General features: G+C 41.4%; 1 protein-coding gene across 4 annotated transcripts in view; it reads right to left on the bottom strand.

Moving 5' to 3' along the window:
* slc43a3 (solute carrier family 43 member 3) overlaps positions 1 to 3,566 on the bottom strand; it is a 59,560-nt gene extending 55,994 nt beyond the window's left edge. For 2 of the 4 annotated variants that reach the window (XM_008111134.3, XM_008111125.3), the window contains exon 1: positions 3,146 to 3,290. The gene's annotated coding sequence lies outside the window, so the exon portion shown is untranslated. Of the gene's footprint in view, positions 1 to 3,145; positions 3,291 to 3,414 lie in introns of those variants that run through there. The other 2 variants (XM_008111146.3, XM_008111142.3) reach the window with 2 other exon arrangements.
* Between the last annotated feature and the right edge of the window lie 13,216 nt (positions 3,567 to 16,782).

The raw sequence follows: 16,782 nt of genomic DNA, 5'->3' as shown, positions 1-16,782 counted from the left end.
ATATATAATAATATTAATTATATTTTATATATTACATGTAATATTACTAATAATATTACAATATAGTGGTATAATTCAATATAGTAATATATAATGCTAATATTGTTCTATTATATCTATTGTATATAGATATAAATATTGTATTTTTCTTTCATTGTTGTTGTTGTTTTTGCACTACAAGTAAGACATATGCAGTGTGCATAGGAATTTGTTTATTTTATTTTTCTTCAAATGATCATTCGGCCCCTCAACAGTCTGAAGGATTGTGGACCGGCCCTCTGCTTTAAAACTTTGAGGACCCCTGGTGTAGATGCACCCTGAATCCTCCCAAGCATTTCTTCTCCCTATCCAGTTGCAGTTGTAACACACAGTTCCCTGTCTAGACTTACATAAAGAGAACGTCTGCTGAACTGAAGGTGTGAGAAAGTTTTATTCAGTATTTTTATGTATTGAAAACATTTAAAAAGCACATTTCCTGAGCCAAAATAATTATTTTTATTTACAATCAGCTGAAAACAAGATAATTATTTCTCACACCCTTACAATCTAAAAAGGAAGGAAATGGAAGGAAATGTGGATGAGTAAGAAGGACTTGCCTGGGTTGCTGTGAGTTTTCTGGGTTGTATGGCCATATTTGTTTCTGGAACATGGCTATATAGCCTGGAAAATTCACAGCAACCCAGCAATTCCAGTCATGAAAGCCTTCGACAGCACATAGGACTTGTTCTGCTTCTCATTTCTGCTGTGCTCCCTTAGCTTGGCCAACCAGAGAACTTCAAGTAATGTGTAGCTTAAATACGCAACAAACAAATAAGGTAAAGACACATAAACACTCTTCCTTTCCTACACTATTGCCTCTGATCATACCATTTCTGCAACAAGAAGAAATCTGTTTGTCAGACATGGTAACAGGATGCATGCCACAAATAGCGACACTTTCTGAACCTACTTTCAACTCTCAGGAAGCAAAGAAAACCAGTGTTTGTTGTTAGTTTAAATTACTTTTGGATGACCTCAGGCAGTTTCTGAATAAAGCCTGTGAATTCCCAGAATCCTCCAATACCTGTTATTCCACCACTACAAAATTCCTACCTTGCCTGAGGAACTAGAAAACCCTCGAGATTCTCAATCTGAAGGCTGCAAAACAGCTTTGACAAATCTCCTCCAGAGATTCAAGCCTCCCTTGAATCCCAGCGATACTTTTATTAGTTTCTGTGACAGACATCTACCCACTCTCAACATTCAGTTTCCTAAAAACACAGCCTTAGAACATTTTTCCAAGTGTCCTTCTAAGGTCAGGAGAAGAATGAGGCCTTTTACTCCTACACATAGCTGGAATATGAATGTAGCTTAGCTTTACGGGTAGATTATGAACCACACCATCCATCCTGAACCTTGGAGATGGGACAGCTTCGTAACCCAATTAAATAATGCAGACTGGAGAGGATATAAACCCAGCATTGCAGTGACCCATTTAGCTGGGATCTATTTTGGTCACCTGTGGCTCATTCCTTGTGTTGTCTTTCTTACAAATATAACTTCAGCCAGGATTTAGGAAACAATGTAGTGATTGAGCACTGGAATACTACTCTGGAGACTTGGGGTGTATCTGCACTGTAGAGTGAATGCAGTTTGACTCTACTTTAACTGTCATGGCTCAATATCAAACAGCCTTATTTCTACAGTGTAGATAAGGGGTCCTCAAACTTTTTAAACAGAGGGCCAGGTCATGATCCCTCAGACTATTGGGGACTGTTTTTCAAACCGGACTATGGTTTGAAAAAAACATGAATGAATTCCTACTCACTGCACATATCTTATTTGTAGGAATAATACAAAATGAAGAACAATTTTAACCAACATAAACTCACCAGTATTTCAATGGGAAATGTAGACCTGCTTTTGGCTGGTAAGATAGTTAAGTTAATTTGGACCATTGATGTGTGCCTTCAAGTCATTTCAGACTTAGGGCGACCCTAAATCTAAAGTTTAAGGCAGGTAAATAACCTTGGAGAATCGCATTTGGCCTGCAAACCTTAGTTTGGGGACCCCTGGTAGATGCACCCCAGGTTTAGAATCTCACTCTGCCATGGAAGCCTTAGTGGCCATGAGCAAGTCACACTCTCTCAGCCTCAGAGAAAAGCAAGGGCAGACCTCCTCTAAGCAAATCTTATTCAATATCATGATGGGACATTAGGGTCAAGCTGTAAAGCTACAACTCCCAGGATTCTAGAGCATTGAACAATTCAAGTGGAATTAAACTACTATGCCTCTATAGATGGGGCATGGACAAACTCTGGGCCTCCGGGTGTTTTAGACTTAAACTCCCAGAATTCCTAACAGCCTCAGGCCCCTTCCTTTTCCCCCTCCGCCACTTAAAGGGTAAAAGGAAAGGGCCTGAGGCTGTTAGGAATTCTGGGAACTGAAGTCCAAAACAACTGGAGGCCCAGAATTTGTCCATGCCTACTATAGATGCATCCTGAGAAGCCCAGGGCTAGTAGATCTCCCTCTTAGGGATCTGGGGATGTTTAGCATGGAGAAAAGAAAGCTGACAGGGGACAAGAGAGCCATGTTGAAATATTTGAAGAGATGCCACACTGGGGAGCCTGTTCTCTGCTGCTCTGGAGCAATGGATTGAAACAGAGGGAAAAGAGATTTCACCTAAACATGAGGAAGAACTTCTTGACAGTAAAAGTGGACAACCAACAGACAACCATTCAGCTCCTGCTTAAAAACCTCCACTACACTCCAAGGCATCAATATTCCTCTGTCTAACAGTTTATATATTGCAGTTCAAAGCAGATAGTGTGGGATTTTATTCAGCTGTGTGGAAAGGGACCTAAGTAGAGGCCTGTCAGGAGCTGGACTGGATAGCTCTCCGGGTCTTCAGATATTTAAAGACGGCCATCTGTTTGGAGTGCTTTGATGATGTGTCCCTTGGGATCTCTTCTAACTCTAAGATTCTATGATTCTTCCTCCTTCCAATTGCCTTTGGGCCCTTCCACACAGCCATATAACCCAGAATATCGAGGCAGAAAATCCCACAGTCTACACTACCATATATCCCAGTTCAAAGCAGATAATGTGGGATGTTATTCAGCTGTGTGGAAGGGGCCCCAGATGCCCCCGGGTTCCCCAGACCTACCTTCTTCTTCAGGGCCTGGGCCCGGCTCCCAAAGGGCTGGCTTTGGAGGCGGCAAGAGAGAGACCAAGCAAGGCCCTCCCCGCAGGTGCCTTTGCTCCTCTTGACCCAGGCTGGGGGGCCTTCAGAGGCCCCGCCCCTTCGGGTCCCCCTCTCCCATTGGACGGCGGCCTTCCCGCCTCACGTTTCTCCCAATCCCCCTTCTCTGTGTCCCCGTCCGCCTCCCACGCCCGCCCTGGGGCTGCCTTGGCCAGGGAGGGAAGGGGGCTCACCTTGGCCGCGGAGAGGCTGCCTCCTTTCCCTTCTCCGCCTTGCTTCCGCCGGGCCGGAGTTGCAGCCATTGCCGCGCGCTCGCCCCCGCGCCACGCGACGCCGGGTCCTCTTCAGTCAAGCCAAAGCCAGCGCGCGGGGTGGCCGTGACGTCAGAGCCGGGCGGACACGCCCCCGACGCGCCCCCTCCCTTTCTCTCCACTGGAGAATAAAGGTGTTTGCAAACCGTTCTTAACTCCCATGGCTCAATGCTACGCAATCCTCCCAGTTGTAGTAGTTTGACTACAAACATCTTTCGCCTTTGCTGCCCAAAGATGCTGTTGTCTCACCAAACTACCAGTCCCAGAATTTCATAGCATTGGTCTATGGGAGTTCAAGTGGTATCAAGCTGCATTTATTCTATGGTGTAGCTCAGGCGTGGGCAAACGTCGGCCCTCCAGGTGTTGCCCATGCCTGGTGTAGATGCATACACACATCCTCTTGGAGGCGGTGGGCTAGGCTTGCTCCCCTGGCTTTACAAGACAATCCCTTGGATTGGGTTGCTGTGAGTTTTCCAGGCTGTATGGCCATGTTTCCAGAAGCATTCTCTCCTGACGTTTCGCCCACATCTATGGCAGGCATTCTCAGAGGTCTGTTGGAAACTAGGCATTGGAAATTAGCATTGAATGGCCTCTTGTCCTTTGCTGATGAAGGAAAACAACATCCAAACTATTTACTGACCCACTAAGATGGAAGCTGATGAAGGAACACAACATACAAATTATATACATACCCATTACAATGGAAGCTGAGGAAGGAACACAACCTACAAACTGTCTACAGACCCACTAAGATGGAAGCTGATGAAGGAACACAACACCCAAACTATCTACACACCCACTAAGAAAATCCAACAAATGCTATGTTCAGCAAAGGATAAGAGGGATCCTCTCACGTCTGCAGGAGTCCACTGTATACCATGCAGCTGTGGACAAGTCTACATAGGACCACCAAACGCAGCCTTTCCCAAACACAAATCAAGGAACAGGAAAGGCACTGCAGACTAACTCAACCAAGAGAAGTCAGCCATAGCAGAGCACTTGAGGAACCAACCTGGGCACAGCACATTATTTGAGAACACGGAAATGCTGGACCAGTCTAACAACCACCATATCAGACTACACAGATAATCCATTGAAATTCACAAGCTTGTGAACAATTAGAACAGGAAGGAGGAAACCATGAAAATGAATGAAATCTGGCTACCACTATTTTAAAAACCTCTAAAATCAGGACAGTAAATAAACAACAATGCTCAAAAACAGGGGAATTCCAGGCAGGAAACAATCGGGATCAGCTAATCTCCCAACATAGGTTCCCCAGGCAGGAAGCAGCCAGGCTTTGAAGCTGCAAGACCTTTCAATGCTAATCAATATGGCCAATTTGCATTATTCACATTTGTCTCAGACAGACAACAGTTCTTTCTCCCATCCTGGTCATTATTCCACAGATATATAAATCCCACTTGCCTAGTTTCCAACAGAACTCACAACCTCTAAGAATGCCTGCCATAGAAGTGGGCAAAACGTCAGGAGAGAATGCTTCTTGAACATGCCATACAGCCCAGAAAACTCATAGCAACCCAATGATTCTGGCCATGAAAGCCTTCAACCACACATTGAAAATCTCTTGGATTCTTCATATCCGAATTCCCATCATATAGGCCAAAAATGATGTCCTTTACAGAAAAAGGCAACTTCACAAGTTGCCCTCTTTTTAAAAATAAAAATAAAAAATAAAAATATTTTCAAGCTGTGGAGAACTGAATCCGTGGATGCAGAATCTGTGGATACAGAAAACTGACCATACTTTCTTTGACAAAAGAGGACACCATTTTTCCATCACAAGATCTTCTTAGTGCCCAGTAAATCTACAATCTTTCTTCTTCAAAGCCCTGCCATCAAAAATCCTTAGAGAAGTTTGGTGCATCTACACAGTAGAATTAACGCAGTTTAACTGCCATCACTCAATGCTATGCAAACATGGTAGATGTAGTTTGACACGGTCTTAGCCTTGGATAAGTGTGATAATATTTTCTCTTAAAGGTTGGGATTTTCCCCTTTAAATTTGTACCCTGGTTTTCTATATGTATGTCATGCACTCTAAGGGGCTCACAAGAAATAATAATGTAACAAAAGTAGTAGTAGAAGGAGTCGTTGTAACAGTAACAGCCCACTGGCAATTTGTTATAAAATAAAGACAAACAGGAGGACATCATTCAAAAAAGGAGGAGGAGACTAAAGATGCATCTGCACTGTAGAATAATTGCAGCTTGACATCACTTTAAGTTCCTTGATTAATGTTTTGGAATCCTGGGATTTGCAGTTTGGTGATGTGGCTGTACTCCCATTTATTTTTTTATTTGCAGTATTTATATTCCACCCTTCTCACCTCAAAGGGGACTCAGGGTGAATCACAATGTACACATTCATGGCAAACATTCAATGCCATATGAACATAGAGACAGAGACACAGAGGCAATTTAACCTTCTTCAGCTTCCTGAGGGTATGCTCGATTCTGGCCACAGGGGGAGCAGCTGCTTCACCATCCACTGTGATGCCAACTTCCTCATTCCAAATGCTGCTGGATTATTTTTATGGTGTCGTAAATTAGTTAAATTAGCCTCCCCACATAGTGGTACCTAAATTTCCTACTTGATAGATGCACCTATCTTTCGGGTTGCTTAGATCAACAACGAGCAAAGCTATTTTTTATTTTAATGATTGAGTGCTCACTCCGACATGGGCTGGCCTTGAACTCATGACCTCTTGGTCATAGTGATTTATTGCAGCTGGCTACTAACCAGCCTGTGCCACAGCCCGGCCCTTTTGGGAGATGGCTGCAGGGTAAAAGTATTATTATTATTATTATTATTATTATTATTATTATTATTGACACAACGACGTTGTATGACACAGCAAACAAGATAGGTATGCTGGATTTCGTTTCACAAAATCACAAGTCGAACACTTCCCAAGTGTCTAGGACTGTGTGATGTATTTTCGGATGATGCGTGCAGATCCCAGTAAGGTGGCCTTTTGCAGTTGGCAGATCGTAATTTTATCAATGTCTGTTGTTTCCAAATGCCGGCTGAGATCTTTTGGCACGGCACCCAGTGTGCCCATCACCACCGGGACCACCTGCACTGGTTTCTGCCAGAGACTTTGAAGTTCAATCTTGAGGTCCTGATAGCGGCTGATTTTTTCCTGTTGTTTTTCATCAATGCGACTGTCACCTGGGATGGCAACATCAATGATCCAAACCTTGTTCTTTTCCACAACTGTGATGTCTGGTGTGTTGTGTTCCAGAACTTTGTCAGTCTGGATTCGGAAGTCCCACAGTATCTTTACGTGTTCATTTTCCACAACCTTTGCAGGTTTGTGATCCCACCAGTTCTTTACTGTAGGGAGGTGGTACTTGAGGCATAAGTTCCAATGAATCATTTGGGCCACATAGTTGTGCCTCTGTTTGTAGTCTGTCTGTGCAATTTTCTTACAGCAGCTGAGGATATGATCAATCGTTTCATCGGTTTCCTTGCACAGTCTGCATTTTGGGTCATCAGCTGATTTTTTGATCTTGGCCTTGATTGCATTTGTTCTGATGGCTTGCTCCTGGGCTGCAAGGATCAGGCCTTCTGTCTCCTCCTTCAGGGTCCCATTCGTGAGCCAGAGCCAGGTCTTCTCCTTGTCAGCTTTTCCTTCAATTTTGTCAAGGAACTTTCCATGCAGTGTTTTGTTGTGCCAGCTGTCAGCTCTAGTTTGTAGTGCGGTTTTCTTGTACTGGTTTTTTGTCTGTTGTGTTTTGAGGAGTTTCTGATTTTTGACTTCAATCAAAGCAGGTTCTTCACTTTGCTTTACATATTCTGCCAGGGCATGTTCTTCTTCTTTGACTGCTTGTTTTACTTGTAATAATAATTATTATTATTATTAATTATTATTATTAATTATTATTATAATTATTATTATTATTTTATTATGACACAGCAAACAAGATAGATATGCTGGATTTCATATCACAAAATCACAAGTCGAACACTTCCCAAGTGTCTAGGACTGTGTGATGTATTTTCGGATGATGCGCGCAGATCCCAGCAGGGTGGCCTTTTGCAGTTGGCAGATCGTAATTTTGTCAATGTCTATTGTTTCCAAATGCCGGCTGAGATCTTTTGGCATGGCACCCAATGTGCCCATCACCACCGGGACCACCTGTACTGGTTTCTGCCAGAGTCTTTGAAGTTCAATCTTGAGGTCCTGATAGCGGCTGAGTTTGTTTTTCATCAATGCGACTGTCACCTGGGATGGCGACATCAATGATCCAAACCTTTTTCTTTTCCACAACTGTGATGTCTGGTGTGTTGTGTTCCAGAACTTTGTCAGTCTGGATTCGGAAGTCCCATAGTATTTTTGCGTGCTCATTTTCCAATACTTTTGAAGGTTTGTGATCCCACCAGTTCTTTACTGTAGGGAGGTGGTACTTGAGGCATAAGTTCCAATGAATCATTTGGGCCACATAGTTGTGCCTCTGTTTGTAGTCTGTCTGTGCAATTTTCTTACAGCAGCTGAGGATATGATCAATGGTTTTGTCGGTTTCCTTGCACAGTCTGCATTTTGGGTCAACAGCTGATTTTTCTATCTTGGCCTTAATTGCATTTGTCCTGATGTCTTGCTCCAGGGCTGCAAGGATCAGGCCTTCTGTCTCCTTCTTCAGGGTCCCATTTGTGAGCCACAGCCAGGTCTTCTCCTTGTCAGCTTTTCCTTCAATTTTGTCAAGGAACTTTCCATGCAATGTTTTGTTGTGCCAGCTGTCAGCTCTAGTTTGTAGTGCGGTTTTCTTGTACTGGTTTTTTGTCTGCTGTGTTTTGAGGAGTTTCTGATTTTTGACTTCAATCAAAGCAGGTTCTTCACTTTGCTTGACATATTCTGCCAGGGCATGTTCTTCTTCTTTGACTGCTTTTTGACTTGTAAGAGTCCTCTGCCCCCTGATCTTCTAGGCAGATACAGCCGGTCAACATCACTGCGAGGGTTATATATTATTATTATTATTATTATTATTATTATTATTATTATTTGTCAGAGAAGGCTAAAGACACTGTAAAACCCCATCTCTCATGATTCCATAGTATTGAGCCATAGCAGTGAATGTTGTGTCAAAATGCATTAATTCTGTCATGTAGATCCACCCAAACCCATTGGCGGGGGTTCTGTGGGCCTCCAAATGCAGTTGGACTGTGGTTCCCATGATTATAGCAGATGGATGGGGCTTGCAGTTCAACATCTGGAAAGCTGCACAGTTATCACTTCTAAGTGAATGGAAGAGTCACACCTCTGAGGATGCCTGCCACAGATGTGGGCGAAATGTCAGGAGAGAAAGCTCCTGGAACATGGCCATACAGCCCGAAAGATTCTCACAGCAACCCAGTGATTCCAACCATGAAAGCCTTCGACAATACATTGAATGGAAGAGTGTTTCCTGAACCTAAATTTTTTTAAAAAAATACTTCTGCATGGACAGAGAAATAGAGAAAAGACCAGTAAATGGGAGGAAAGAAAGGGAAATTGATTACAAAATGAACATGTTCTAGCTTTGGAGTATGAGTCTTCAAGTGACAGTAAAAGCATGTAGGATCCAACTGCATTGTCCTTCGATTAAAATTGCAACTTACAGGGATATAAGATATGAATCAAATGGCACTTGATGACAAATACAACAGGCCTGCCTTGGCAGCAGAAATTGCAGAGAGCCACCATCTCTTTCTTCTTTAAATGGAGAGAAACCATGGCAGTCTACTCACAAAGGCAAGTAGGCCTTTATGATACAGACTCAGGTCTGAAGAATGAAATACATCATCAGAAAATTATGATTATAGCACTTCAAGTAAAAAATAATGTGGTGAGGACCCTGGTGAGATATAAAGCAAGATGTTCCAAAGAATTCAAAATATCTATTGTAAGAACAAGACATTCATATTAAGTGTGTTATTAACTCCATCCCTAAATGATTAGTTTGAATGATAGCAGTCTGTCCATATCAAAAGCCATTTCAAGAAGCAGTGCAGACAAATCCAGATTAATCATTTGTGTAATTTCCTGAGAAATCAATATGCCTACAATCTAATCACTTCTGGACATCAGTAAAATTGTCAGATACCAAATAGTCCAAATGAATTATTAGCCTCAACAGCATTAAAACGAAGACTGAAACTAATTAATAGCAAAATAAAAAGAGGCCCTGGAGCCAGTAATTAATTTTATCAACTCACACAAAGAATATTGTGGTGAGGAAATAAACAACAAAATATCATTAGCTTATAAAAAATGACTTTTCCATATATAAATCTAGATGTTGCTAATTGTGTCTTCTTTGTTGCAGGTTCCAAACAAAGATAAAATATTGCAGATGAGAAAGGGCAGCCCTCTTGTGTACCCAGTTTGGAAAGTCGGAAAGTATCTTATTTGTGATCATTTTCAATCTAGGAAAAAGATAAAAATCTGAATCCATTCGAAAATTCCAACAGGAAACCAAATTCCTTTTAAGACATTCCTTGTAAACCCTTGTGCTGCTGAACTGCTGACCTGAAGGTTGGCAGTTCGAATCCATGGGATGGAATGAGCTCCCGCTGTCAGCCCTAGCTCCTGCCAAGCTAGAAGTTCGAAAACATACAAATAGATAAATAAGTACCACTTTGGCGGTAAGAGTAAAAAAAAAGGCACTCCAAGCAATCATGCCAGCCACATGAAAAGGAGGTGACAATGTAGGCTTGGAAAGGGAGAAGAGCACCTCCCTCCAGAGCCAGAGATGGGCATTGCCTCCCGAAGCCGGAAATGAAAGAAGAAGCCTTTGCCTTGTGTTGTGTGTCTCATTCTATGTGATTGTAACGAAGTATTGAATGTTTGCCTATGTCTGCTTTATATACTGTAATCCGCTCTGAGTCCCTTTGGAGAGAAGGGCAGAATATAAAGTGTATCATCATCATCATCATCATCATCTTATTATTATTATTATTATTATTATTATTATTATTATTATTATTATAAAACACATTTGACTAAATTGCATTGTCATCATAGTTTTTTTTAGTATATAAAGTAATCAGATTTGTAATTAACCCTAAATGATCAACTCCCTATCTATAACAAAGAAAGCTAACCACATATGGGTGAATAAATGGTGTTCTCATGTTTCAAAGCCTATTACTTCATACATACTACAGATAAATCACATACCTAGAGTGGCATTTGCCTGGTTTAGGAATAAAAGTTTCATAGGCACATCTACATTGACCATTTAATGCAGTTTAAAGTATTAAACTGCTATAATTCTGCAATATTCAAATATCCTATTAGAGTGCATCTACACTGTAGAATTAATATAGTTAGATGTTACTTTGATTACTATGGCCCAATGCAATGGAATCCTAGGGTTTGTTATTTGTAGTTTAGTAAGGTATAATAAACCTTTGGCAGAGAATAAAGACCTTTAAAACAATAATATTATAGTTAACAGAGCCTCCAGTGGCGCAGTGGGTTAAACCCTTGTGCTGAGAGGACTGATGACTTGGAGGTTAGGTTGCTGACCTGAAGGTTGCCAGTTCGAATCCAACCCGGAGAGAGCGTGGATGATCTCCCTCTATCAGCTACAGTTCCCCATGCGGGGACATGAGACAAGCCTTCCACAAGGATGGTAAAAACATCAAAAACATCCGGGCGTCCCCTGGGCAACTTCCTTGCAGACAGCCAATTCTCTCACACCAGAAGCAACTTGCAGTTTTTCAATTCGCTCCTGACATGGAAAAAAAAGTCCATAGTCTTTAAATATAGTTGTACTCATGCCTGTCATTCCTGACACTAAGTATATATATTATCAAAAATAAACATATAGTAATCATACTAAAATTACAAATGCCAGGTTTCCACAGTACTGAACCATGGCAGTTAAAGTGATATCAAACCGTGTCAGTTCTACCATTTGAGTGTACCCTAAATTGAAATTAAATGTTGAAATTCACAACTGATGTCCTTCAAAGTAACGCAAGAACTGTTCTATGAACCTTTGATCACTGGAATAAAATTACAATGTGTGCGTGTTTTAATCTATATATTAACTTCTGGTGACCTGATCGCCCACTCCTTATACCTTTTGACACATGGGAATGTAAACTGTGCTTTAGCTGACCTTAGATTGTTCAAATCATACTTGGCATGTCGCATTTACAATAAAAATCCAAGGAAGGATAAACTGCATATTGATTTAATCACATTTTTCCTGTTCTGTGGAGTTCTTATCTTTTTTCTGTAGGAAACATATGCTAGCATTCCCTCTTTTCATATAGGCTTGAAATGTATCTTTCCCGGTAACATATGATTGAATGAAACTTTCATTTTTAGTATATCAGTCTTGGAGTGCTTTTTGAATTTGTCACCTTTTAGATGAGAGACTCTCAAATGTCAGACTCAAGAAGATTTGGCAAGATGAGGTGAGAGGCACTCTCAAGTGCAATTTCTCAGCTTGCATTCACTTCTCTGTTTCCAGAATTTGAGTATTACTTTTTAAAAGGAAATACTTATGTTACTCATTATTCTAATCACCCAAAAGATTACTGCAGACTTGGGGTGGCAGGGTGGGAAGGGGGGAATACTAGATTACTCAATGTTGCCATTCCTGTTATTTCATACCATTGAGAAATACGGAATTTGGTAGTTTGTTGAAATGGATTAATAAGGCTGCCTGTAGTTTTGGATTTTCCTTGGGGACATGGCTAAAAGGACTGTCATGCACTTCAGAATATCCCAGCATACAACTACATACTCCCATAGTGAAAACTGACGTGATCTCTTTTTTGAGACTACTAGCTGTGCCCAGCCACGCGTTGCTGTGGCGAAGTATGGTGGTATTGGAAATAAAGTATTGAGGAATTGGTGGTAGTTAAGGTAAAGGGTCCCCTGGGGTGAGTGGGTTGCTAGGAGACCAAGTGAGCGGAGCTTAGTCTTCTAACTGGCAGCAATTGGATAAAAACAATTATTCCTCTCCCTCTAATTAGGACTTTATTTTTCTTTTCTTTTTGTTGTATCAACCTAGAGGCATGGATGAGGGGTTGTGTTGTCAATTTTGAGGTTGTGGGGTGTTTACTTTTGTTGTTTTGTCCGCTGCCGTGATGCCATCACTCTTTTATATATATAGATATATGAAGCAGTCCAACAAAGGCAATATTATGTGAATCTGTTCCTTTATGTACAGTTAGCTCTCCACATTTGCTGAGATTAGGAGAGTGGAACTCCTGTGAAAGTAGAAAGCCGTTAAGTTTTTTTAAAAAAAACCCATTTTCCCCCTGAGACAGCACCTTTCTGGGAATCTCTAGTTCCTCCAGTGGGATGTTGGGCCCTTCAACACAGACTTATAACCCAGAATATCAAGGCAGATAATCCACAATATCTGCTTTGAACTGAGTTATCTGAGTCCACACTGCCATATAACCCAGTTCAAATCAGATAATGTGGGATTTTATACAGCTGTGTGGAAGAGGCCTCCGTGATCAGCTTCCAGTAAAACCAAGCACAAGGTTGCACTGAAGGGCCTAGAGATTCTCCAGCCCCATCTAACTGCCACATAATACAGTTTGAAACGACACTTTATCCACCTACCTCACCTATTAGGTTTACAATATGTACTCCTTGCACTTTGGCCCAGTTCGCTCTTGTTTTTAACCCTTATTCTGTTTTTAAAATTATGTCTTCCTATGCCATCTTTTACTATTTTACTATTTTTATTATGTCATTGTCTATAAATGAGTTTTATTCTGTTTTAATTTTTACTTGTCAATGATATGTGTTATGTATGTATTTTATTTTGTTTTATTGTGATTACCTGGGCTTGGCCCCATGTTAGCTGCCCCAAGTACCTTCAGGGAGATGGAGGTAGAGTATAAAAATAAAGTTGTTTATTATTATTATTATTATTATTATTATTATTATTATTATTATTATTATGACACAGCAAACAAGATAGATATGCTGGATTTCATATCACAAAATCACAAGTCGAACACTTCCCAAGTGTCTAGGACTGTGTGATGTATTTTCGGATGATGCGCGCAGATCCCAGCAGGGTGGCCTTTTGCAGTTGGCAGATTGTAATTTTGTCAATGTCTATTGTTTCCAAATGCCGGCTGAGATCTTTTGGCACGGCACCCAGTGTGCCCATCACCACTGGGACCACCTGCACTGGTTTCTGCCAGAGTCTTTGAAGTTCAATCTTGAGGTCCTGATAGCGGCTGAGTTTTTCCTGTTGTTTTTCATCAATGCGACGGTCACCTGGGATGGCAGCATCAATGATCCAAACCTTTTTCCTTTCCACAACTGTGATGTCTGGTGTGTTGTGTTCCAGATCAGTATACACTGGCTATATAATGCAGTTTTAAACTGCATTGTTTGACAGTGTAGATAGGGGGCCCTTCCTCACAGCCCTATATCCCAGAATATCAAGGCAGAAAATCCCACATTATCTGCTTTGAACTGGAATATATGGCAGTGTGGACTTAGATAACCCAGATATTGTGAGATTTTCTGTCTTGATATTCTGGGATATATCACTGTGTGGAAGTGCTCAGGGTCAAGGTCTTACTGCTTTCTTTGGTGATGCCCAAGAAGATGCAACAATCAGTGCCTGATATGATATGTGTTTGATAATCTGCCATCGCAGCTAAGCAACAAAACTGCACATTTATTCAGGACTCGGAGCAGTGGGTTCAAATTACAGGAAAAGAGCTTCCACCTGAACATTAGAAAGAATTTCTTGGCCATAAGAGCTGTTCAACAGCGAAACTCTCTACCTCGGAGTGTGGTGGAGGCTCCGGCTTTGGAGGCATTTTGGAAGCGAGATGGCTCTCTGTTGGGAGTGCTTTGGTTGTGCTTTTCCCGCATGGCAGTGGGTTGGATTAGATGGCTCTTGTAGGCTCTTCCAATTCTATGATTCAGTTATAAACAAAATGTCAGTGGTTGTGATGAACAGAGTGCAAGCAGATATTGTGGTTTATCTGCCTTGATATTCTGGGTTATATGGCTGTGTGGAAGGGCCCTTATATAACAAAGATACCTTAAGATGCCTTTCAGTGGGAGCTGAACTCATTTCCGCCTTTCATGACTACCGCCATTCAGAATCAAACCACAAATGTACATATTGCTGCTTCTTCATATCCTGTTTTGCATTTTCTAAAATGTTTGTTTCTGATATGTTACTGGCTGTAAGAAAATGAGGAGAGGCAAAGACAGGTGTAATCCTGACTGTCTATCTTCATGTATTTATAATCTCTCAGACTCACTGCAGCCAATGATAGTTTTATTATATTGTTTTGTCACGTGGGACAATGTCTTTTAAATGGGTCACAATTAAAAAAAAAAAAACAACCCGCCAAAAGGGGCCACACCTCATTCCAGAAGGAAGCAACTATTTGCCTAGTTAAATATGGAGTGTGCCGTTTTTCTCATCTCAAGACACCTAAATGGAATTGACAGTTTTACATCTGTTGAATTACTGCACATAAAAATAGAAGCCATAAATGGACTCAGGAAGAAAATTGAGAAGGAGCAAATGAGGAGAAAAAGCCAGAACTTTTAAATATTTATGCTGCATATACATGCGTATGTGTATATGGGCACACAGATACACATCCTGTTTGGATCTGTGAGAAGGGAGAAAACCAGGCGCATTTCTCAATAGATCCTAAAGCAGGCAAGTAAAGGAGAGAGAGGAGAGAGTTTACCTACCATATAACAGAGCCTTCGACTTAGTCTGGAATAAGGCTTTGTACAAGGTCTGGTGGACAAATGGCATAAGCACTTTGCACTGTTTTAAACTTTGTATATTGTATATTATAACTGTTTTAATTGTTTGAATGTTTTATTTTATTGAATAATGATGTATCGGCATTAATTACCAGTTTGTAAGCCGCCCAGAGTCCCCTCGGGTGAGAAGGGCGGGGTAGAAATTATGGAAATAAAATAAATAAATAAACCTGAGGGAAAGTGATGGTGAAGGGGCTGGCCAATCGGATGTCTATAGATGCCTATGCCATGTCAAGTTGGTTTCAGAAGGCTTGGTTGCTGCCAATCCATGGTGATAGTTCATTGCATCATAGAGTTGAAACAGATCCCAAGGACCACCAGTCAAATCTCATTTTGCCATGCAGGAATACACAATCAAAGCACTCCCAACAGACAGCCATTCAGCTTCTGCTTAAAAACCTCCAGAGAAGGCGACTTCACTACACTCCAAGGCATCATATTCCTTTGTCTAACAGTTGCATTCCTAATATTTAAATAGAATCTCTTTTGCTTTAATTTTAATCTGTGTCTTGGAACCTTATCCCATGGGGGGGGGGGCGAGCATCATGTTATCGTGGTGTTTAGTCCTGTAGCGTTGCAAATCAAAATATTCCGTTATTATTTATCGCATGTTGTCTGAATTCGCTGGTTTCTTCGTTATTAACAATTTTCATCCTTATTAGGCTTGCTCAAATAATTCGATTTCCCCGTTACCCGTTATTAATTCGTTACTTTCGTTTGTTTTGAAGCAATATACGGCCTTGATTGTCCACACGTCTGGATATCGCGGTTTCGAATCGCGAGAGGCCGTTTTTCGTTATGTCGTCGTTTTTTTCATTAGGAAAAAAAAGCTTTTGCAAATCACCCAAACTCCCACCATTCAGGCCCTTTCCTTTTGCCCCTCAGCAAAAGGGGCGTCACGGGCTCAGCCAATGGGAGGGGGCGAGGGGGAAGGAGGCCGAGGAGGAGGAGGAAGACGGAGGGGGAAAATGGCCGCCGCCGCCTCGCCTCAACTCAGGCCTGATACTCAGAGGTTTTGACGTCTGTGCGAAGCTAGGCAAGTGGGGTTTATATATCTGTGGAAGGTCCAGGGTGGGAGAAAGAACTCTTGTCTGTGGGAGGCAAGTGTGAATGTTGCAATTGGTCACCTTGATTAGCATTGAATAGCCTTGCAGCTTCAAAGCCTGGCTGCTTCCTACCTGGGGGAATCCTTTGTTGGGAGGTATTAGCTGGCCCTGATTGTTTCCTGTCTGGAATTCCCATTTTCTGGGTGTTGTTCTTTTACTGTCCTGATTTTAGCTTTTCTGTAGCTAAAAATGCATATAAAATTGATTCTATAGGGCGGATAAATGATTGGATTTCAACTCCTACAGCTTAGCTTTCTCTGCCAATAATGGTACCATATCAAACTAAACCTCCCAAGATTCTGTAGCAGTGAGCCATCTTGGATATTGTAAGGGATTTATTATTATTATTATTATTATTATTATTATTATTATTATTATTATTATTAT

Source organism: Anolis carolinensis, chromosome 1 (genome assembly GCF_035594765.1).
Source record: "Anolis carolinensis isolate JA03-04 chromosome 1, rAnoCar3.1.pri, whole genome shotgun sequence".
NCBI classification, from domain to species: Eukaryota; Metazoa; Chordata; class Lepidosauria; order Squamata; family Dactyloidae; genus Anolis; species Anolis carolinensis.
Note: the sequence above shows the minus strand (reverse complement) of the source record. Positions and strands in the feature narration are given on the sequence as shown.